Source organism: Choloepus didactylus, chromosome 20 (genome assembly GCF_015220235.1).
Source record: "Choloepus didactylus isolate mChoDid1 chromosome 20, mChoDid1.pri, whole genome shotgun sequence".
Taxonomy (NCBI): Eukaryota; Metazoa; Chordata; class Mammalia; order Pilosa; family Megalonychidae; genus Choloepus; species Choloepus didactylus.
In genome coordinates, this window is record NC_051326.1 from 54,463,832 (window position 1) to 54,487,788 (window position 23,957).

General features: G+C 38.7%; 1 long non-coding RNA gene across 6 annotated transcripts in view; it reads left to right on the plus strand.

The window, feature by feature from the left end:
• The window catches only part of LOC119516567, a 116,151-nt gene extending 94,323 nt beyond the window's left edge, over positions 1-21,828 (plus strand). For all 6 annotated transcript variants that reach the window (XR_005213318.1, XR_005213321.1, XR_005213317.1 and 3 more), the window contains 2 exons: positions 8,186-8,311; positions 13,410-21,828. This is a non-coding gene — a long non-coding RNA (uncharacterized LOC119516567). The remainder of the gene's footprint in view (positions 1-8,185; positions 8,312-13,409) is intronic.
• The last annotated feature ends 2,129 nt before the right edge of the window (positions 21,829-23,957 follow it).

The window sequence follows — 23,957 nt, forward strand, 5'->3', positions numbered from 1 at the left end:
AAGGAGGCAGAGGTCTTCACCAATTAGAAGCAATTTATTCACACATGGAAGCTTGCAAAGGCTAAGAAATGGGAGGGACAAATTTCTTATGGACCCCTGCTTGTAGAGTGGAGTGGAAAACAGAAAAATTGCTTAGAAGTCTGCATAAGAGGAAGAGGAAGAGGAAGTTTCCCTTCTTCAGGTCATGCAGTAACTGGTCTCTATCTCACTTCCCTGGTGAGACAGAACCAAAGAGATCCTCACTTTGGGATCCTAGGCAAGGTGCAAGATGACAGTGAGACTGAGTAGAAGTCCACATGCTGAATAGTGAGTGCCCCAAATTCCCTTATCTCACTTGTCTCCTGGAATTCTCAGAGCCAGGATTATATTATTTCAGGTAGGAAGTTGAGGATTCTTGTTTGGGGAAACTGCTCACCCTAGGAGGAAAGATCTGTAGATATCAACATTTAGGATTACCCAATAAATTAGCTTCACACCACACATTCTGTAATGAGGCATACTAGTCAGCAATCTCCAGTCATATACATAGAAATGCCAGGCAATACTTTGTGGCTGAATCAGTCAGGTTAGGCTAGGTTTTGCTGCAATAACAAACAACCCCACAAACTTAGTTTTTTTTTTCCTCATTCCACCTGGAAATCCATTATGGGACAACATGTGGTTGCACTTGGGTTCCTGTACTGATGCAGGTTCTATTTTTTTTTTTATTTTGAATAAATTCAAAGTTATAGGAACAGTTGCAAAAACAATACTAACCCCTTACACAGAATTCCATATTACCCTGATCCCCTCCCCCGTTAACTCAATCCACCAACTTTAACGTGCTGTCACATAGCTATTTTTTTTCCCTCCCTATCATCCATCATCTATTGCTCTGTCTTCTGAACATATGAGAGCTAGCTGCACACATCCTTGAACATACACTATAATTCACGTATACACTTCCCATGAACAAGAACATTCTTTTATGCAATCCCGTTAAGTGCAGCAAAGAAGTACAAGAGATTCAAGAATGATACAAAGCTTACATTCTATATTTCCTTTTCCTTATGTCTCAACTGTGTCCCTTTGAGCCATCTGTCGTCTATCCTCCAATCCCATCCAAGTTCATCCTTGGCATTCATTTGTCATCTGTTTAGACTGTCTTTTTTTTCTTTTTTTTTCCAATTGTGGAGACATATATACAGCCTAAATCTTCCCATTCCACCCCCTCCCTAGCCTTCCATAGTGGGATTAATCACATTTAGAATGTTGTAATGCTCTTTCCCATCATCCATTACTAGAAATTTCCCCTCATCTCAAACAGCAACTCTACACTCCTTTCTTGACTGCCCATTGCCCCTTCCCCCATTTCTCTTAACCCAAACTCTACTTTTCATTTCTATGGTTATATTCTCTGATAATTTTGTGTTTACTGTGGGGCTTAAAATTAACCTCTTAAATTCATATCAATCTTGTTTTTCTTTGATACCACCTTCACTTAAATAGGACACATAAACTATGTTCCTATACTCCTCCATTCCCCGACCTTTATATAGTTGTCTAAAATTACATATTTTACATTGAGTTCAAAACCACTGATTTGTCATTAGAGTTTGTGTATTTTATATCATGTAGGAAGTAAATAGTGGAGTTATAGTTCAAAAATTATTGACTTCTATTTGTATTCCATTGTGGTTGGAGAATATGCTTTGAGTATATTCAGTTTTTTTGTTTTTTTTTTTGTTTTTTTTTTTAATTTCTTGAGGCTTGTTTTATGTCCCAGCTTATGGTCCCTTCTGGAGAAAGATCTGTGATCACTGGAGAAAAAAGAGTGTCCTGGTGCTTTGGGATGTAAGGTGCTATATATGTCTGTTAAAATTCTCTATATCTCTTTCTCCTTTCTTTGTGTCTCTGTTGGTAGGGCTCCCTTTAGAATCTGAAGCAGGGCAGGTCTTTTATTGGCAAAGTCTCTCAGCATTTGTTTGTCTGTGAAAAATTTAAGCTCTCCCTCAAATTTGAAGGAGAGTTTTGCTGGATAAAGTATTCTTGGTTGGAAATTTTTCTCTCTCAGAATTTTAAATATGTCATGCCACTGCCTTCTCGCCTCCATGGTGGCTGCTGAGTAGTCACTACTTAGTCTTATGTTGTTTCCTTTGTATGTGGTGAATTGCTTTTCTCTTGCTGCTTTCAGAACTTGTTCCTTCTCTTCAGTATTTGAGAGTCTGATCAGAATATGTCTTGGGGGGAGTTATTTGGATTTATTCTATTTGGAGTTTGCTGGGCATTTATGCTTTGTGTATTTATATTATGTATAAGGTTGCGGAAGTTTTCCCCAACAATTTCTTTGAATACTCTTTCTAGACCTTTACCCTTCTCTTCCCCTTCTGGGACACCAATGAGTCTTAAGTTTGGACATTTTATTTTATCTATCGTATCCCTGAGATCCATTTCAATTTTTTCGATTTTTTTCTCCATTCTTTCTTTTGTTCCTTCATTTTCTGTTCTGTGGACTTCCAGGACACTGAGATGTTGTTCAGCTTCCTCTAGTCTTTTATTGTGAATATCCAGAGTCTTTTTAATTTGGGCAAATTTTCTTTTATTTCCATCAGATCTTCTATTTTTTGTTTACTCTTGCAATGTCTTCTTTATGTCGCTTATATCCTGGGCCATGATCTCCTTGATGTCCTTTAAATCCTTTGCCATGTTTTCGTTCCTCGATTGTAGTTCTTTGATTAATTGTGCAAGGTACTCTGTCTCCTCCGATATCTTGATTTGTGTGTTTGGAGTTGGATTCTCCATATCGTCTGGTTTTATCATATGCATTAAAATTTTCTGTTGTTTTTGGCCTCTTGGCATTTGCTTTGCTTGATAGGGTTCTTTCAAGTTTTTTTTAAAAAAAAATACCCATCTAATTTTTCAGAAACAGAGTTTGGTAGCATACACTTTCTCTAACTACCCAGCAGATGGCATGTGTGAGTCACCTGTAACCCCTCAAGTCAGTTCTCCACCTTGTCCCCGCAGTGTGTGGGGAAATGATTATTGTGGGGTTCAGTTGGAGAACTCAGTTTGGATGTGTTGCTGGAGCCGTCCACCCTGAATATGGGATGTGTATACAGGTGGCCAGGGAGGAAGGACAGTTTTAATATTCAAATCCCCCAGGTTCCTGGGGATTCAAAGCCACTGCAAGAGTCTAAGCCTTCATTTCATTTCAGCCCCAGACCCTCTCTCTCACTGTCCTACAAACCACCGGACTTGGCATAGCGTCCCTGGGTTCTCTGAGTGGGTCCCCCTGCCCAGCCGCGATCCTCCAGGACCTCTGCCGAGGGAATGCTGTGCTACGTCACCAGTGCGCACTGTTCCTCAAGGGAAGCCCCGGGCCGCTGGGCCATGCCAGGATGCTTTCAGCCTGATGCAAAGATGGCTGAATGGGGTGTCTCCACACCCCCCTCCTTGCACAGTTCCTCCTTCCCAGCTCCAGGACAACTGGCGGGGCTCTGGGCTGTGGGCACAGCCCCAGGCAGGAGTTTATCCAGCCCTCCGGGGAGCCAGCTGCTAGCCACGGGGTTTCTTTCTGCTTCCGGCTCTCCCTTCCTTTCCCCCGGCCCCAAGGGTATCTGCAGCAGGCTATCTTCCAGGCCAGACACCGAGAGGCTGGCCCAGCCCCCTCTTGCTGTGTTGTAATGCGTGGTTCCCACTATCTCAGCTGCAGCCGCTCCTGGGTTTTTCCCTTTTTTTTTTTAAAAGAGCCTGTCAGTCTCCAAATACCAAACCCTGGCTTTCCCAGACTGCAGTGTGGCTGCGGGTCTTCCAGCCAGCTTACTCACTCGTTTCAGAATGCAGACTCCTGGTTTCACCAAGTATACAGCCTCTGTGGAACTAGAAGACCTCGTCCAGCTGGTGCACCGCTGTAGCCAGTATTCTGGGTCACTTTCTAGTTTTTATCTAGTGTTTTTCACGGAGGTGTATTTTTGCCCTGTCTCACCTAGCCGTCATCTTAGTTTCCCGCAGGTTCTATTTTAACATGTACTTTTACAATACCTATCATTTTAAAAAGGAGGTTAAATGCACCCACTTTCAGATACCTGGTTCTCCAAACATTGTAGTCCATGGGCCTCTTTTTAAGAAGATACTGTAGATAGGTTCCAGCAAAAAGACAGAGCAAAGCAAGAAGGAAATATTCATGGGATCCTCCAATAGAAAACACAGTACAGAAGAGAGGTGAAGGGCATTGCCAGAATTATAATAGCAAGCCATTCCCAGGACAGCAATTATGGGCCAGACCTGGAGAGCAACCACCCAAAACTGGAGCAGCAAAATAGAACGTTTTATGAGGGATGTTGCCAAGGGGGGATTATCATGTAGATTACCAGATAGTGTAACCGTGTTAAGGGGAGATTTTTAGTTTTATTGGAAATTTTGAACTGAACAAGTGATAGATAGAAATCTCAGTGAAAAAAAGAGGTGAATACCAAATATAGGAGATGCACTCAAAGTTCACTATGTGCTTTACACGTGAACAGTATGTATTTTGTATAGATAAGGTATAATTCCGAATGTTAATGTAATATACCGATGTAATAAGTATTGAGAGAACTAGAGAAAATAAAGTACATGAATGTATGAATTTTTGAGATGAAGCAGTATTAGAAAATTCAATCCTCATCTTAACAGGATTTATATATAATGTCTAAGAATGTTTAAAACTAAATAATTGAGAAATTAAAGTATCTATAAATAGGGAAATAAGTAGCAGAGAAACATTTGGTCTCTAAGGAGCAGAGGACAGCTGTTTCTCATGATAAGTCTTATTGTATTACTTGACTTTTTTAAACTATGGACATACAGTAATTCCCCATAACTTACAAAAAATGAAAATGAGGAGAAATTGCAAAATCGTTTTCGAAACAGTCACAAGTGGCTGGAAATATCTGTAAATCAGGCTCAGCATCCCTGCTCATCTCAGCTAAATTGAGTGCACACTCCTGATTCCTCCTCACTAATGACATGAAGAGAACAAGATCTCCTTTGTAGTCTGCGTGGAACTGGGTGACATGTTTCTCCATCAGAGCCTTGTTCTCCTTTTGGTACGCATTAATATTTCCCATTGACAGCAATGAAAGTCCCTGATCATGTAGGAAAGGGAAAAATAACTCCAAACCCAAATGGCAAACAGATCTCCTTGGCTTTCGCTGGTAATGCAAGAAAAATATACAATCTAATTGGAATATTTAAGTGGTTTTTGTTAAGGAAATCTATACCTAAAACTTGATTTTGAGCTTCTTAATGGATGAGTCAACTTTTGATTTAAATATACAAGACCAGTGCTCTGAATAACCAAAACAATATAACTTGGGTGGAGGACAAGTATCCCTAATTCCTTGACATCTAATATTATTTGGCCTATTACTAAGATCCAGCAATTCTCCCTCATTCACTCTTTTTTGGGTTACAATACAGAAGGTGTCTGCTTAAATAACAGAGGAGCCTTGAGGACCTGGAGACTGCTTCTAGTCACTTTGTCTTAGGGATTAACCATTCTGAACTCATTTTGCAACCTACGCATTTTTGGTTGTTTCTTGCTTTGGCACAGCTCTTTAAAGAATAAAAAATGGAAAATCAAGACAGAAAACTTTTCACAGTGATAAAGGAAGAATTTGGCACAGTGCTTACCCACCACATGGTTCAATAAATTTTTTTTCAATTAAGTAATTTTCTAAAATCAGTGAGATATCCCAGATTTATTGACCTGTAAGAATCTAAAATGATCTTGAACCTATATTCCTTGCTTTCTGGACTCTTTTGTTAATCCCCATATCATTAAGAAAAGACAGCTTTTAACAGTTGCCTGTTGCCTATTAGCAGAAGTTGGTAAACTTCTCTGTGAAAAGCAAGGCAGTCAATCTTTTAGCTTTTGCAAGCTGTAAGTTCTCAGTTGCAACCACTCAACTCTGCTGTTTTAAGTCTAAAGCAGACATAGACAATATATAAACCAATGGGCGTGGCTGTGTTCCTATAAAGCTTCACATATAAAACAGGTGTTGGATCAGCTTTAACCTCCATCTACAGTTTGCTGACCCTAGGCTTCCTTCCCTATCACTTCTAGCCTCTAACCAATTACTTTCCCCCTAGCATGCCATATCCTTTCAGGGCCCCATTCCTTTACCTATTTTGTTCCATCTGCCTAAAGTACCAGTTGGAGTAGCAACAATCAAAGTCAGAAATGGAGTCCATTTCAGGTTAAGTCTCTATCAATTTTGTAGAAGGGGACTCAAAGAGGAAATCTGGGGGAGTTGTGTTGGCCAACTAAGTCCTAGGTGTTATTTCCATAGGCTATAAACTGCCTGTATTTAGCCCCAGAGACATCATAAAATAACAAACAAAAAATAGAGATGGCTTGTAAAACTAATTGGGCATGTCTGCAAGTTCCTACAGATCAAAATTTTTTATCTTGGGAAAACAATGAAAGCCTGTTTTAAGCCAGTAAATATCTTCCTCTACAGCATGAGTCTACTAGCTTCCTTCTGAATTCCCTACAACTTGCCTCACACAGTCAAAACTGTTGCCCAAAATTTACTTGGTAAGTATCATATAGAAATTAGCTACTGGGCCTCTATTATGAAAAGCAGTCTTTTGGGGCAAGGAAGATCCAGCACATTCCTTTACCTTAGCATCAACTTGAACCTCTCCTTGCAGCTAATTTAAACTAGTTTAAGCACACCAGTTCCTTTGCAAAAAAACAACATGGAGCTGTTGTGACAGATAAATATTCTCAAACAGAAGAAGACTGAAGGGCAATGACTTCTGTTTTTCCAAGGTCAGAAATGGACCATTACAGCTGTTCTCAGAAAGCTTTGAACACTTCATCTCTGTCAGTCAAGGTTAAGTTTGAAGGTAGGGCCAGAGTTAGGCTATAGGAGAGGACCTGACTTGACATGATGCTGCATCAGGATAACAATGAATATCTCACACCATGTTTAACATTTGTTCCTGGGTTTTAACTTCCTGTCTAATTTGAGGATACCTGGTGTTCTGGTTTGCTAATGCTGCCAGAATGCAAAATATGAGAAATGGATTGGCTTTTACAAAGGGGGTTTGTTTGGTTACACAGTTAAAGTCCTAAGGCCATAAAATGTCCAATGTAATGTATGGACAATCAGGTACCTTCACTGGAGGATGGTCAATGGCGTCCAGAAAACCTCTGTTAGCTGGGAACGCATGTGGCTGGTGTCTGCTTACTCCCAGGTTGTGTTTCAAAATGGCATTCTCCAAAATGTCTGCATCAGCTTCCAACGTCCGTCTTCAAAATGTCTATCTCAGCTACAGCTCCTCTCTCAGCTCCTGTGTGTTCTTCAAAGTGTCCCTCTTGGCTGTAGCAGGCTTGCTCCTTCTGTCTGAGCTTATATAGTGCTCTAGTAAACTAATCAAAGCCCATGCTGAACGGGCAGAGCCACACCTTCATGAAAATTATCTAATCAGAGTTATCACCTACAGTTGGGTGGGTCGCATCTTCATGGAAACACTCAATCAAAGAATTACAATCTAATCAACACTAATATGTCTGCCCACACAAGATTGCATCAAAGATAATGGCATTTTGGGGGACATAATACATTCAAATTGGCACACCTGGGAAACCACAAGAGCTTAGATACCTTGTTCATTAGTTGCAAAGATTTCTTTTAATATTATGAGACTTGTCTATGAGTACAACCAACAGATGTTTCCATAGTCTATATGGCAAAGGGAAAAATGCTGCATGAAATAGATTTTCAGTACTCCTCCTGGTTTCCCCAGGAGCATAAGTGATCGTGCATGAAGGACAAGTGACTCTAAATTAAATGCTGAATTTCATAATTCCTCAAATGCGCCCAGAGGAGGATTCTAGCACAACCTGGTCACTGAATTAAATCAAAAAAGTCTGGAACTTGCTTTGCAATTATTTTAACCCCTTTCTTTAGACTTGCTTTAGATACTTTATGGGTGCCCTGTAGCCATAGATGTGTGAGCTTATAAAATAAAGGGACAGTTGTTTTTTCAAACCATACATAGACCAAAATTGTACAAATTTTATTTGGAAGTTTCAAAGGTATATATATACTTTCCAAGCCTGAACCTTATTTTTAAGTTTGAAATCTCTGCTTCTTTCCTGGGACAGGTTTTCACATACTCAAATACACCCATTGTATATATGATTATTCCTTAGGTTACTGGATTCTCTAATATTTACCAGCAAAAATTGACAGCCTTTCTTCACACTCCTTCTGCAGCCATCAAACAAGATTCCACATGTCAGATGTAAGGGGCAGAATTTTGCTGGACATCACATAAAGTGAGTACACTCATAATAATAAGTTGGGATTTTAATTTATTTTTGCCTCCCTTCCTGCCATCCAGAAGCAATGACATAATAGTCTTTCCTAAAACTGCCTTTCTTTCTTTTTTTTTTTTTTTTTTTTGTCAAGGGTATTTTTAACTGCACTAACTATAATTTATCTCAGCCTAGGTCTGAAAAAATTCCTTTACCCATGGTTAAAAACCTTGTCCTTGTTTTAGGCAAAATTTGATTTCCTCTTATCACTTTACAATTCAAATGTATTCTGCAAAGCCCACTCACTTCTTGGCTCTGTTTTGCCTTTCATCTCTGGCAGAGATGAGCTCAGAACAAACTATTAAACCCACTCAGTAGGTTTCTCTCTTTGTCTCCTCCCTTTTTCATTAGTAATTCATCTGTAAGTCCTGACAGCCAGAATCCTTGGTCAAGGAACAGTGTAATTTTGATTAAATATGTCTTCCATATTTGACTCACTTCAAAGCCCATCCTTAATATAAAGAAGCTGTAAAGGTAATGCAATGTAGCTCAAATGTTGAAAAATGATTTCAGACCATTTCTGAGAAAAGGAATCCTCTGCTTATGAGATTCACTTGTCTTTGACTAATGGATCTGTGACTTCCTGTTCTCTTCCAATTTTTTCAGTCATTTAGAAAAAATGGGTGTATGGCAGGGTGCAGAGGACTGCTAAATAAATGAGAAACCAATTCTTATTTCTTATCCTGACCCTTTCCCCACCCCCTTATTTCCATCTGCTCTTTTAAATCTGGCTATTTGGATGCCCGTGGTCTCTGATCACACCATCGTCTTACATAATAGGACAGCATTTTACACCAAGCCACTGCCTGGCAGGTGGCAATTAGGTCATGTTTGAAGAATGGTTAAGGTGAGCAACTTGCAAATAATGTGAGAAAAGGCTCTGCTGAGACTTGTGCTCTAAAGCTGGCATCTTTGAAGCTAACCCCATGGAGGCTGCAGTGAGATTTTAACTTTATTAAGGCACGTGTTCCACAAATACCACCGGGGGGCAACGCCGTCTGATTTGCGCCTCGAATTCTAGGAGCGATTCTTTTCATTGCTTTTGTATGACTCTGCACGGAGAGGCATCTGTCAGTGAATGCGTGTCTGTATAAATTATGCATATATGAGTTCATACCCAGGCCGTATTCAAGAGGCTCCTGGATATATGCCTGTGTGCCTTTGTGGGGGAGGAAGAAAAAAGGGCAGAGGGAGAAGCGGTGAGGGGGAGGGGTCAAGGGAAGGTTGGTGAAATGAGAATAAATACGAGATAGAGGAACTCTGAGAAAAAGAAGTCACCTTGTGAGAATAGAAGGCTGACTTAGGTGAAACCATTTTTCCTAGCTTGTCCTCTGCTCCTCATCGTCCTGCTCCTGTCCTTCCCTCTCTGTCCTTCTCCTTGTCCACCCCCTGCCACTCTCACCGTCAGTGCTCACCATGACTCATTGCATCTACTTGGAGAGATAGTGAGCGGACAAGGTATTGATCTCATTTCTTAAAACATGTATTTCACGGGAAGCTTGCCAGTTTTATTAAGGAAGCTTTAAATTCAAGTTTTGGTGGATATTGGGGGAAAGGTGTCAGGAAAACAGAAGCTGTAGTGATCAATCATTAATTCCCCCCCCCCCAATTGATTTACTGCCCCCCTTCCATCTGGAGACTTCCAATCTAATGGGAGAAGGAGACATTAACAAATGCATGTAAAAATATGAATCTAAAACCTCATCATTGAGGAGCCTGAATATAATGTTGGGCCACAACTTTGGCACCCCAGATATCTATACAAATGTTCAAAATGCTTGTAATAAAGAGATGATATGTGACTATAACTATTTCCAAGACTTGATAGGATGGGCCTTTTGACTGGAATAAGACAGTGGACAGGTATAAATTTTTCAGGTGAAGTAATCCTACTAGAAGGTGAGTGTTAGCAATATGTGTCTGGGAAAGGGTAGTCCCACAAAGTGGTCACTCTGATTCAAAGAAAGCAAAAGGGACACTGGGCAGATAAAAGGAACTGATGTCCACTACAGGAACCTAGATAGTTCACCTTAGAAGATTCTAAAGGCCATGCATATTGGATAACAAAACCACTTTTGTTAATCTCCGTGTAGTCATGGAGCAAATTAGATATTAGAAAACTAGCTATATTCATATTGCAAAAGGAAGGAAAGATAAAATCGAGACTTGCACATTTAACTTTAATCTTAGGCAAAAATTTTAGTATACATAATTAAGATGATTTGAAAGAGAGAAAAGAACTGATTACTTTACTAGGAGAAAATAGCTTTACCAGGAACACTAACGAACACAATTGTTTTTGTGAATCAGGAACTTCACTAGTAAGTTGAAGAAATGTGGGAGTGGTAGGTATACAGGTGTATAAATATGTAGATACCTATATGGAGTATCTTGGTTTGCAAGATATTTAGATCACTCTCATGCCTGTGAGTAACTTGGGGAAATACAAATTGAAAGAAGTTATTTGCATTTGTATCTGGATTTGTAGCTGTCATGTTTTGATTAATGGATTTATTTCATCCTGATGATAAAGCTATCTAGTAGCATGCCACAGGCCCGTATAATTTTTTTGCCCTCTTCAGAATTCTTATCAGTGACTTAGTTGACAATGCCATGTTTTAAGTTTATTTCTAGGAAAATAGAAAAAAAAAAAAAATTGGGGGGCAACTTTAAAGCTTATCATTGTCAGATGATAAAAATCCATAACCCCCAAGTGCTTTTTATTTCTCTGGTTACCCCTGACTGCCAGGAACTTTGGTGTCAGATCTCTGGCTTCACATGGTCATCTGCTTAACTCAGGCCCCCGAAAGCCTCCACTCCACCTGCTCCCTTTGCATGACCTCTGTTCTTGTTTATCTTCAACAAAATATTTAACTGGCATGCCTGAGTCCTTTTAAGCAATGGTAGAAAGTCAACCCTGAGTATTTTTCAGCTTGTTATGCAATGGGGTTCCAGCACAACAAAGAGCTTTTAGAGGAAGCCCATTTGGCTTCACTAAACAGCTACACGTCCTTAATGGGACATGCAGGACTCACATAGAAGGGAAGCCCAGCCCGGGGTTAGAGCTGGATCCTGGCTCATCCACTGGTGCAGTTTTTCCCCTCTTCATGGCGCAGGTGTGTTGATCTCCAGTTTCTCACTGTGGGGTCCTCTCCTCCTCTCACTGGCCCCCTTGCACTAACTCTTCAGTTTGCCTTGCCCTTTTGCCCCCATATTTAGTTCTGTCTCCTGGTGCCTGCTTTCATTTCTTAGTAACTTTCCTCCAGGATTCTATGCACGGCTTTCTGGGTCACCCTTCTTTGGTATCTCACCTTCAGCCAGTGGGGTCTAGCTTCTTTTGTAGGCCTGGACACAGAGCAGAAAAGGGATCTGTCTCCCTCTCCTCTTTCTCAACTATGGATAGTGGCTCTTCTACCACCTGAGAAAGCATGCATTTAGCACCCAGACACATTTTTATTTGAGTTCATTGTTTTTAACAGACAATTCCATCTCATCCAAGTTTACACACATGCACATGTATACACACACGTGCACACCCATGTGCACGTGCATGCATTTTACAAACAGAACCTCTGTCTCCAAGTTTTATGATGCAACTTAGGCCAGTAGTTAAGTGCATACTTTCTAGAATCAGACTGCCAGTTTGAGTTCCCCATCTCTTCCTCTTGTCAGTTATATATCCTTAAGAAAGTTATTTTACATCTCTCTGCCTCGGTTTTGTTCTGGAAAATGGAAATAATAATAGCATTTTTCCATTGCCAGGTTATGGCATTTAAATTGCTTTATTTCATTCAAAGCACTTAGAACAGTAACTAGTGCATAATAAACACATAATATATATTAACTTTTAGAAATACTTTCCCATTATCAACATAGCATTTGGGAATAAACCTTGGAAGTAATAAGGATTTAAATCCTTTGGCTAATCTTAATTGCATATTCATTCTGTCTCAGGCATTGTGCTAAGTACCTTATATGGGTTAAATTATTGAGTTTAAATTCTATCTCTGTAATCTATTAACTGTGTAACATTAAGAAAATTGTGTAGCCTCTATGAAACATTTTTCTCATCTACAAAATGGGCATACGATATCTTCTTCATATTGCTATGGCAACTGAAGGGATGGTATATACGTTAAGTGCTAGGAAAAAGTATTTAATATATGGTGATGACTGTTATGGTGAGTAATGTCGTTGTCATCCTCGTTGTCATCATCATCATTAGCAATCTTTTTTCTTAACACTGAAAAGAGACTTGCTAATCCATAAACAATCATATGCCAGTAGAAATCATGATGCATATTTGGTTATTTTTCTAATGCTACATACGCCTAGGGGAACATTTGCTCTCTACAGTGGCAAACGCATTTGGTCAGTCTATGGATAAAATGATAGCAAAAATAAGAGAATTTAGCCCTTCTAGAACAACACTATTATTTCAATATACAGAATGTCCTAATTTTTCTGAACCTTGGGGAGCCTTATATTTTTCTATTAGAGAGTTGAAGAAATTAAATATAAATACAGATGGGTCACGATAATAGAGAGAACAAAGGAAAAACAAGCAAAGGATAATGTCTTGCCAACCTTGCTGGTCCTATATGATTTAAAATTGCTTCCCCATTTGGTCAGCTGTAACATAGTTGAGTGTTTCCTCAGCTCTACCCACTTCCTAGCTCTATAGAAGCTTCGACTAGAAAAGACTACTTTTTAAGAGTAGCCCCTGGTTCTTTTGTTGTTGTTGTTATTTATTTATTTATTTCTTCCAAGAACAATATAAGGGTCTCCAATTAGTTGCAGGTGCAAATATTATGCATGCAATTAATCGTCTTCAAATGGTTAATTATGGGCAGAATTGGCTAATTTGGGGTGCAATTAACTACTTGCCACTTATTCCGAGAATGCCCGTAGACAATTGTGTCTGCAATTAATTTACAAGAGCCATTACAGTGAAAACTTTGTACTATAAATCCAAGAATAGAGTGGGAGAATTTTTTTAGAAGCAGGATTTCACTCTGGGTTAATTGCATTGACTCTTCCCTTTGGCTTTTCTATGCAGGTTGACTGTAAATGGAGTTTCTGCGAATTGCTGATGTGATTTGTGCAGTTTCCAGAGATGAACACTGAAAGGAATGGAGAAGCTGGCTGCACACTCACTAACCCTGAAGGGCCCTTGAGTTGCCAGGCCTGGAGGTTCAGGCCCCAAATGTCTTTCCAATGTAGAGATGTTCTACATTGTTCATGCTTATTTTCTTTGCCTCTGCTTATTTTCTTTTCTGTACTTTTTTTTTTTTTGACAAAGCAATGCGAACACATTTGCAAAAACAGGAATCTTCAAACCTTTCTAAACCAGTTCAGTGTCCTAAGTGAACAAAAAATTTTAAAATATTCTTGTCCACATGTTCATGAGCAGTAGTCAACATTAAACAGATCTTATAAGCAGTAATAAATATAGTTTGAAAATGTATTGAGTTCTTCCTGTGGGCCAGCCAATGAACTAAATGCTCTCATTAGATTGCCTTATCTAGTCTTTAAAATAATGCTCTGTATGAGGCACACATTATCCCCATTTTGCTTACAAACTCATAGAGGTGCAGTAAGTTGCAGGTACATGGTGAAGCTGGGACTTAAACCATGTCTGTGAGACTCTGAGCTCTGGATCTTTACCACTTTGCTATATTAAGAATCTCAGATCTGGAAAGGCACCGAGGTCTCTTTCCAGCCAACTTCATTGGACAGATGGGAGAACTGTGGCTCACGCAGCTAGTTGAGGGCAAGCCAAGCTTAGAAACCAGATTTCCTGCTGCCCAGTCCAATACTCTTTTAATTACAATGTGCTGCCAAAAAAAATTTTGTAGGGTCACTTCTGTCCATTTATCTGTCCATTCTTAATAAAGGATGGTTTTCTTGTGGAGTCCGAAACATTTAAACGTCCCTGTGTAGGTCACTGATTGAAAATGTCATTCCATTGAAAATGCCTCGAAGGACCATACATGGATTTCCAGCAGGGAAGGGTTAAAGTTGCAGGGATTTTGCAGGCTGGATCAAATGTTCTTGAGAGGCCTTTCTTCATATCATGTTTCTTTAGCACTAGGATAGGGCGAGTAATCAAAGGTGACAAGCTTTCTTGTCTGGTCCCACTATCAGTCCGCGGTAGCCCACAAGCACATTGATCTGCAGTGGCAGCTGCTGTTAGCCCCTGATGCAGAGGCCCTAGGCCACCCAGGGCTTCTTCGTGTTATTGGAAGGAAGGAAGTAACCAATGTGCCACTATGAGAGAGTGAAGGCAAAAAGTTTTCTCTACCAACATGAGACTAAATCACCTTTAGTTCTTGCATAATTGTGATTAAGGTTCAATCTGCTTTAGTGACTCATCTCTGATACTTGGATACAGCAGTGCAATCTCATTTTATGGTTGCTGGCCTATTTGGATTTTTTGGTTTGCTGCAATCTGCTGAGGCTTTGGGAAGCTGGAGGCGTTCAAGTAGGAGCATGTAATAAATTAAGCGCTGTGTGATAAAAGGTTGCTCTGTCTGTGGGGGCAGTGGGTAGCACAGAATTTACAAAAACCTTTCTCTTCTAGATTCTCTTGGATTCTAAGCTACTTTTTGGAGTAGAAGTCAACCAAAGGGAAGGGGGAGAAAAAGGAATCTACAATAATTTGTGCATCTGCTATGGGTCAGGCCCTTTACCCACCTGATCATCTTTAAATACTTTCAACTACCTTACATAAGAGGTGATGTTTATCACCATTAACATAAGGGGTATATGAATCTGGGAGAGATTAGCCAACTTGCCAAAGTCATACACCACATCATGTGGAAAGAGTTGGAAATGGAGGGACCATGAAGTAGAATATAAGAATGGTCAAGGTCATTGGCTTCCTGGTGTGGTATGTCTCAATCCTTGAGGCTTTCTGCAAGATGGCTTTGAATAAGACTGGGTTTTCATATTTTGTGTAGGATTCCTTAATCTAAGACTCTTGCCCCCATAAGTCTGGTTTTATTTCAGTCTCAAACTCTTGCGACATTGGGAAATGTCTTACATTTATGTCAGGTATTGTCTAGTCATTTAATGAACACTCAGAGATGAAGATGAGTAATCAATGAGAATTGTCAGAAGGCAAGTAGTGAGTTACTTTAAGATACACTTTGACTAGAGTCACTGTAGTTTGGCTTGATCAGTCATGACTGACCTGCTCAATGAACTTTGGTTTGTAAAATTCATGGACCTGCGTTGTAGCATCTGATCCCTTTTTCTCCACTTTGATATCAGGCTTCTTTTCACTATCCTAGGACTTGGTCACATTCTAATTTCTGATTTGCTCTTCTAAGAGCACTTAGGCTATTCTGTGCTATGTTTGTCACTATCTTCAAAATCTCAGTCACTGTGTGAGCGTATAGTGATCTCTTGTCTAGAATCTAGCTCCTGCCCCCTCTCTGCTAAGTCTTCCCATGCAATGGTGTGACCAAAAAATATGCCTGTCTAGATCAAAGTGTGAATTCTATATTTGCCTATAATTAACATGGGTCATTCTTTGTTGTAGAAGGTGCTTTGATTTATATAAAAGGTTGCAGAAAGCTAAGAAATTGGTTTAAAAAGAAGCAAGAAAAAGTATTGATTCCTGGAATGAAAGACTTGTCAATTTCTTGCCAAAGCAAACCCTTCATTTGAAATCAAGTTATATCTAATTTTGAAGGAGTGGATAGATGTCTCGTGGTATTTCCTATTGTCATATCATACATGACACATATAGATACGAGTTATTGTTTTCAGCCACATTTATATTAAAAGAGAGTTAACTAAATGAGTAGAATCAAGTGTAATTAGTTTTACCTAAATTGTAGGTTTTCAGAGCAATTAATAAAACTGAAAGATGAAAGCTGCTTGTTAAGCAAAGCAAAGATCAAGGAATATATTTCCTTTATTGAATGTCACTCGTAAGCAAACCAACCTACACAAATCATTTTCATGTTTGAATATAGCAAATATGCAATCGGAATATTCAGCAGTAGCAGCAACTCAGGCAATTCATGAAATGTCTCAGCTCCTGTCTATAACATATACTTTCCACTTCTAATTCCTGTTCTTATCCCTGAGCAAGCAGGAGGCATGGCCGTCAGACACATGGTGTCTGGAATCAGAACAGACCTAGATTTGACTCTAAACTCTGTTCTTCACTAGGTCAGGGGGCACAAACCCGTACCATTTTCAGCCATGTTTCCTTCAGCTGTCAAAATGGAATTAAGGTCTACGGCTTTAGTTTCCTGGCTGCTAAATCAAATGCCATGCAATGGGTTAGCCTAAACAATGGGAATTTATTGGCTCATGGTTTTGAGGCTAAGGGAAGTCCAAATTCAAGACATCATCAAAGCAATGCTTTCTCACAGAAGACTGTGGTATCCTGGGGCTGGCTACGGGAGATATTGTTCCTTCACTCCTCTGTCATGTGATGGTGGCCTTTCCTGGCTTCTCCTTTATCTTTCAGGTTCCATTTATTTTCACCTTCTGGCTGCTCCCTCTGTCTTTCTTTCTGTCTTTCTGTGACCTTCCGTACAAAGCCTTCAGAAATAGCATTATGATCCATCCTGATTTGGCTGCGTCACCCTTAACTAAAGGAAACTTCAAAAGTTCCTATTTGCAAGGTTTCACACCCATAGGAATGGATTAAGTTTATTAGTATGTTTCTCTGGTATACATAATAGTTCCAAGCCACTACATCTACCTAATAGGGTAAGTGAAATTCTTTTGAAATCATATCAAAAGTATTTGGCAAACTGCTTTTCCCATGGCTTAAATTCCATAAATGTTATTTACTATTATATTCACATATTCACTGCCTTGGCTTAAAGAAAGCTTTGAAACTGTTTGTGAGGTGACTTTTTTTTTTTTTTTTTTTTTGAGACAAGTTATGGTTACATTACCTTTTACATAGAATTTATATGTCCATCCTGTTGTGCCAAAAAAAAATGTTTATATATCTAACATACATCTCTACAGAGGGGAAGGGGTGTAAATGACAAGACACTTTCTTGTTTGTTTCCAGGTTTTATTTGTAAAATGAAGGGTCCCTTAGCTCTTCTTAATAATAATAAGAACCTCTTCAGAGAAAGGGCCCTTAGAACAGAGTCCTGCTGTGAGTTGTGCCCAAGAGAATTATTCCTGTAAGCACCAAAAGTGCTTTGTGAAAAAATTTTTACCTCCAAAGCTTTGTGCAATTTGGAACCCAAAGATGACTTTCCAGAGAGGCCTTATTATATAGGCACAAGCCCGGGGGATAGAAAAAATCATGAAACAACCTCCATAATTTAACTCACATGTATGTGATACTCTCAAACATTCAAAGCATCTTCATATTTACCTAAGTTGATCTCACAACATCCTTGTAAGGGAAATTAGGCACATAACAATGGCCATTTAATAGATAATGGCACTGAAATATGAGGTCATAAGCCTGTTAAATTGAGAGCATGGAATAAATACATGAAACTCACCCTCTGAAGATGTATTTAGACATTCTGTTAGAAACCGCTTAGCATCTCTTTAACAATAAGTACACAGACGACTCATTTTTTAAAAAATAGTCTGTAAAAATTCCAAGAAAGCTAGTGGTATGACTAGTTTTCCGGAAGTCAATGGGATCTCCAGCTGTGGCCCAGAGATTAAATGATGGGTGACTCTTTGGTTGAAAAAACACTGGGTCTCCAGGAAGAAAGAATATAAAACATGTTGGAAAAGCCAGTCCAACAAGGATATTGGAAAGTATAATTTTCAAGGAAGGAGTAAAGATTTCTCCTTGAATGCTACCAAAGGGAAAGTTTGACATACTTTATTTAGACTGTAAATAAATATACAGTAATTATATAGGGACTTCCAAAATAGACAGAGACTGTTTCTGACAGTGGGATAAAATGGAAAGAATGCAGAACTTCAGAGCCAGAGTGGTTTAAATCTTGGCTCCTGACCTAAATAGCCCTTTGTCTTAGGTATGTTCACTTTTCTCTATGACTAACCACAAAATGAGGACATTGACTTCTTTATGGTGTCTTCAGGAAGATTGAATGAGATGTAGTAGGCCAACTATCCAGTTCTGGCCCTGGCATAATGAATCCACCATAAATGTTATTCCTACTTGGAGCATAGTAGAAATGTTCAAATCCATCAGTAAAGAAATATTTTCCATAATGCCTAAATAAGGCTTTAAAAAAAAAAATTGTAAAGAAACAATAACAACAACACTTGTACAAATAAGCATACAAAACTTAATATGAACCCAAGGAAAAAAATATATCAAATAACATACAGAGCAACCATATATATGAGACCAGATATGAGGAACATATGGATAAGAATTTGCTTAAAATACACATGGGCTTAGGAAAAAAAGAGAGAAAAAAAATTGCTGGCAAAAACGTGTTTGGGCATTGTGCCAAATTTGAAAACATTTGAATAAATAGAGTTGAGAAAAAGTAAAGAATGGTTTCTCTTATTCACTTGGATAGTTGTGAAAAGAGAATTGTAGCATGTAGATCAATAATCCTTATCATGAACTCACAGGCATTTTGGGAAGACCTAGACAAAGGACACTACCATCTGGAGTTTGCTGTTTTGGCTTTAAAAATAAGACCCTTTCTGGATAATATTACTGTTGTGTAGTACGAAGCACTCCACTCAATGTTAGTAAATAGGATGCATCTTTTGATTCAGTTTCAGCTTGAACTTCACCAAGAGGAAGGAACATATTACACATGTAAGATAAAAGCCTGTATTTTTTGAGTCTGTAAAAGAATTTGGGAATTGGTAGTTAATGCTTAATTGTTGCAGAGTTTCTCTTTAGGGTGACAGAAAATTTCAGTAATGGGTGGTAGTTATGGTAGCACACATTCTGATTTTAATTAACACACTGGAATTGTACATTTGAATATAATTTAAAGAACTTTTAGGTTATGTATATATATATATATGTCCCTAGAATAAGAAAATTAAAAAGAAAACAACATAGGAATATACAATATGAACATTGAGCCCTGATGTAAACTGTGGACTATAGTTAATAATATAATTATAATAATATTGTTTCATCAATTGTAATAAGGGTACCACACTAACGCAAAGTTTTAATATCAGGAAAACTGTGTGTGTTTGCATGTATGTGTAGAAGGGGTGCATGTGGGAACTCCGTATTTTCTGCATGCTTTTTTTTTTAGTATAAACCTGTAACATTAATGAAAAAAAAAAAAATAAATCCCTCTCAAAAAATAGAATTTGAGAGATGCTTCCAGAATGCAAATTTGTGCCACATCCTTTTGTCAATTCCACTATTCCTCTTTTCATTTTCATACACTCGTTATGCCTAAACATAGGAATAAACATTCTTTTTTTTTGGTAACCAGCACAACGAGATTGTTTAAATAAATACAATCATCCAAAACATTTGATCCCGAGTTCATGGCTCTATTTCAAATAAAACATATACATTAATACTAACACTTTCAGTTAAATACACATAGACATCCAGATTAGAATAAATTTTCAACCATGTTTTGCAGTATGTAGTCAATGGTAAAAAAGATCTTCCGCATAAAAAAAGACAATTATATTCTCACTCTCAAGAGAATTCATCCTTTATTTCTTAACCCCCATACCCCCATCCTCAGATCCCTTCATAAGACACGGACCTGAAATTTCCAAGTTTGAACACCATTTCTGAAATCAAAGGAAATGTGCCCCTATTGCTTAGCACGCTGCTTCTGCTTCAATTCCCCTGTTCCTCAACTAATACATCTGGAGTGAGCATCTACTCTGTGGAGTGCACTGGGCTCTTTGGGTCTGCAGTTTATAGGCAAGAGTCACAGACTCTGCTTTGAGAAGCCAACCACTTGGGAAGGTGCCTTATACTGTGACGGAGCTTTCTCTGTGGCATGAGCAATGTTGAGGCAACAGACTTGTGTTTCCTCGGTCACAGCCTACGGAACCTCACGCAAGGACAAATCAAAACCAAAGGGAAGTAAAGGTCAATGCAAATGAACCAATATCCTGCACAGTCCCCACCCCTGCTTCTTGGGGCACCAGTCTGTAAGGTACATTGGCCTGTTTCCTTGAGAAAGAAACATTTTTGCTAGCAATGCAAGTTTTAACGTGTTTCCCCCAGTTTCTCTGAGGAATAAACTCACCTAATACTCACGTCCTTTCATGGTGAAGGACTAAGTGCTGTCTATATTCTTTTTATGATTCAGCCAAGTTGGTCAGTACTTTCTAAATACTTGATACTTCCTCCAACTCTGTATCTTAGCTCATTCTTTTCACACAGCATATTCTCTCTCTGAAGCCAACCAGTTCTTGATGTCCGGAACAGCCACACCAGGAAATCTCATTTCGGCTTCTGAACGCCTTGAGAACCTCGCAGGTACTTTTCAGGAAGGAAGTCTTGGGTTTGATCCGGTTCCTTCATCTTCTTATTGATGACCTTGGGTGAGTTAATTAATCTCATTAACCCTTAATTTTCCTCACTTGTAAAATGGGAAAAAAACGCTTTTTCCTGAGGGGTACCATAAATAAGGCCACCTAAGATACCGAGCAAAATGTCTAGCACATACTACGTGCAAATCTAGCTTTATTTTCTATACCTCTTCATGGATTCTTTCCTATCTATACTTAGTCACGCTTGTGTTTCTGTTTTACCTCAACTGAATAGACAGCTCCTCGAGAACCAAGACTCCCTCTTTCCTTGCGTCTTTTCTACCACTGTGGTCTTAAAACAATGCCATAAAAGGCAATGCAAACATAGTACATATATCATGTATAGTTTCATCCTTTCCATTTCTTTTGTACAAAACTTACAAAACTCAATTTTTTCAGTTCAGTTGATTTTCCAACTGCCCAGAAGTGTCATCATGCTATGTACTGAAAGTAAATGCTAAAATGTTTGTTTCTGATTTTTATGGGAAAAAAAAATTGTTTCCGTATGAGAAGGGTAACAATCATTATATAAAAACAGCTTCCTATAATCTTAATTTGGGAGGATGGGTGGGTGCAAGTAACCCTTTCTTCACTTCTTGGATTGATGGATTAAAAAAAATGCACAGATTATCAATCTGTTTCCCACTCTTTCAGCAGCTTCAACTGTTTTGTTTGTTTGTTTGTTTGTTTGTTTGTTTTAAGTAAAATTCCAAACTCTGGGTTGTCTAATGGCAGCTATAACTCTGAAAGCAAAGATTTGTCCAAAGCTAATGGGGATATGAAAATATCTGATGTTGCTGTATTGAGCAGAATACTACCTATCTACACCAGTATCCCCAGAGTCAGCTGAATAAACTTCTATATTCATGACTTGTCCATATTTAATTTTTAAAAAAAGACAATACCATGGACCCTGAAATAGGTAAATGTATAAGAATCAAAAAGAAAATTGTTGATGCCTATGCCAAAACAGTGTAAAATTTTACTGCTAAAGCCAAATATTAATGTGTTTCACTCTGCTTCTCTCTCTTGTGTACTCTTTCTCTATATATTTTTTCAATGTTCAAAAAATCTGTCAAAATGGTCATGAAGTCCTTTTGCTTGATTTGCAACATCCACACAAACCAATACAAACCAACCAAACCAACTACTGTGATTCCTCTCTAGGACTACAACTTGCAACCCTCTAGAAATGCAAATATAGTGAGTGTAGGGTAGAAATTTCACAAATACCCTCCACATAATAACAGTGTATCTCTGCAAGGTTAATTCCCACACCCCCAACCCTCACCCACCAATTGGCCTCACTGTGTATAATCTTTTATCTTTAATATTTTCAAATATTTTGTACTAGTGAGTCTTGATGAATTTAAGCTTGGACATTGTACAGCTTCCAGACTTCAAATGAATAACTCTTTCATTTAGTTAATAGCTGCAGCAGAGCCATAAAACTGTAATAGTTTATGACTTGCAGGACATAACCTGCAACCGCAGACAATATAAATTATATTACATTGCACTTTATGGCTGTACGAAGCACTCGGAGGATCTCACCACTGTTGTGGAGTCAAGGGGTGAGACTGAGAGGGTGAGTGGGACAGACTGTTTATTTTCTTACTTGTTGGCCAAAAAACACCTTCATCCTGGGACCCAGCAAGCCATAATTCTCTTCCTAGGCATCCATACCACTGTGCTGAACACAATTATAACCACAAAAGTATCTATTTAGTAAGAATTGGGGTAGATATTTTCATTTCATCCTCAACACAAAGCAAGCTCCATTTCTGTCATATGCATTGAAAATTAATTTCAAGAGACTTCGGTCCTTAGAAACAGAACTGCATTTTTAGAACTGCGCTGTGGCTAGACTTCCATGTATTTTTGTTTGCTAAATTATCTATTAAGAAGAGTCTGGATGTTGTTATCCTTCCTCAATTACTCATGTGGCTTCTAAATCCTGCTTCTTGTCTAGGCTTAAAGTTTGGCCTCTGAACCCTGGGCAGAGGATGAACTCTGATTCTGTAAATGGACCGTCTAAATAAAAAATGAAGATAATAGGGCTTCAGAAATTGTTAAGGGCCAGAGGGAGAGAGTAAGGCTGCCCCAGCTTTTGAAATCAAGAAAGGCCCCTCACTTTCATGCTGCACCTGCTGCCTGAGAAGTGCTGTATTATTGAAGAAGCCTGCGGTCCGATCTGCATATCAAATAGCTGATTTGTAGATGAGGTCATTCATTTTGAGGTCTGTATGTCTGCTGCAGTGGGGATGGGTTGTTGCCTAGCAGTGGGCCATAGGGTCCCAGCAGGCTTCTTTGAGTCAACAGACCCCATCACCCATTCTGAATTCAAATCCGGGATTGACTTCAGAAAAGAAATCTCTGAAATATCTAATACATTGGTAAGTTCAAAGCATGGGTGATATATGGCAGTGAAGCTGTTCTTTAATGACTTGGGTTCATCAGCTTAGATACTGTATAAGTAAAAGAGTGATCTAGTTAGCATTTCTGTCCTCTGGCTCACCATCTCATAGCTAATACTTTGGTGCATAAACATGATATGAACCTTGGTCATGCTTAGGAATAGCTTATTGTTTGATCACTTCATGAAAGGGGAAATTAAAATATGGGTGTTGTCTCTGTTTAAATATGTCAGAATCAGATCTAGATAATTGGCTTCAACTTTCAAGGAAGTTTTGCTATTTTTAGATTTTAATGTGTATGTGTCTATATTTTCAACAGTAGACTCTTTCCAATAGAATCCCGAGAATGAATAAAACAGCCAATAAAAGTCAGCCAATGCCTTTATAATTCAATCTTTATATGCTGCTCAAAAGAGGACAGAGACATTTTACTTGGCCTGATTCTTTAAATTGTATTTTTCCAGTGTTTTCATTAGCAGAAAATTTCTATAGCAGAATTCTCACCTAAAAATTAGGTTTGGGAAACTGGACACAATATTTAGTTCAAATGCTTTTATGACAAAGCACATATCTAAGAGGTGTGCTTCTTATCATAGACTTTCTTGGGGCACACATCTTCCTCTATTACATTTCCCCAGCTCCATACAGCTCTTTAAGCTCCAAGTGCTGTTTCTGACTATAGAAATGGCGTTTCAGATTTGGAACAACCTATCAAGATTAAGGAAAACTTG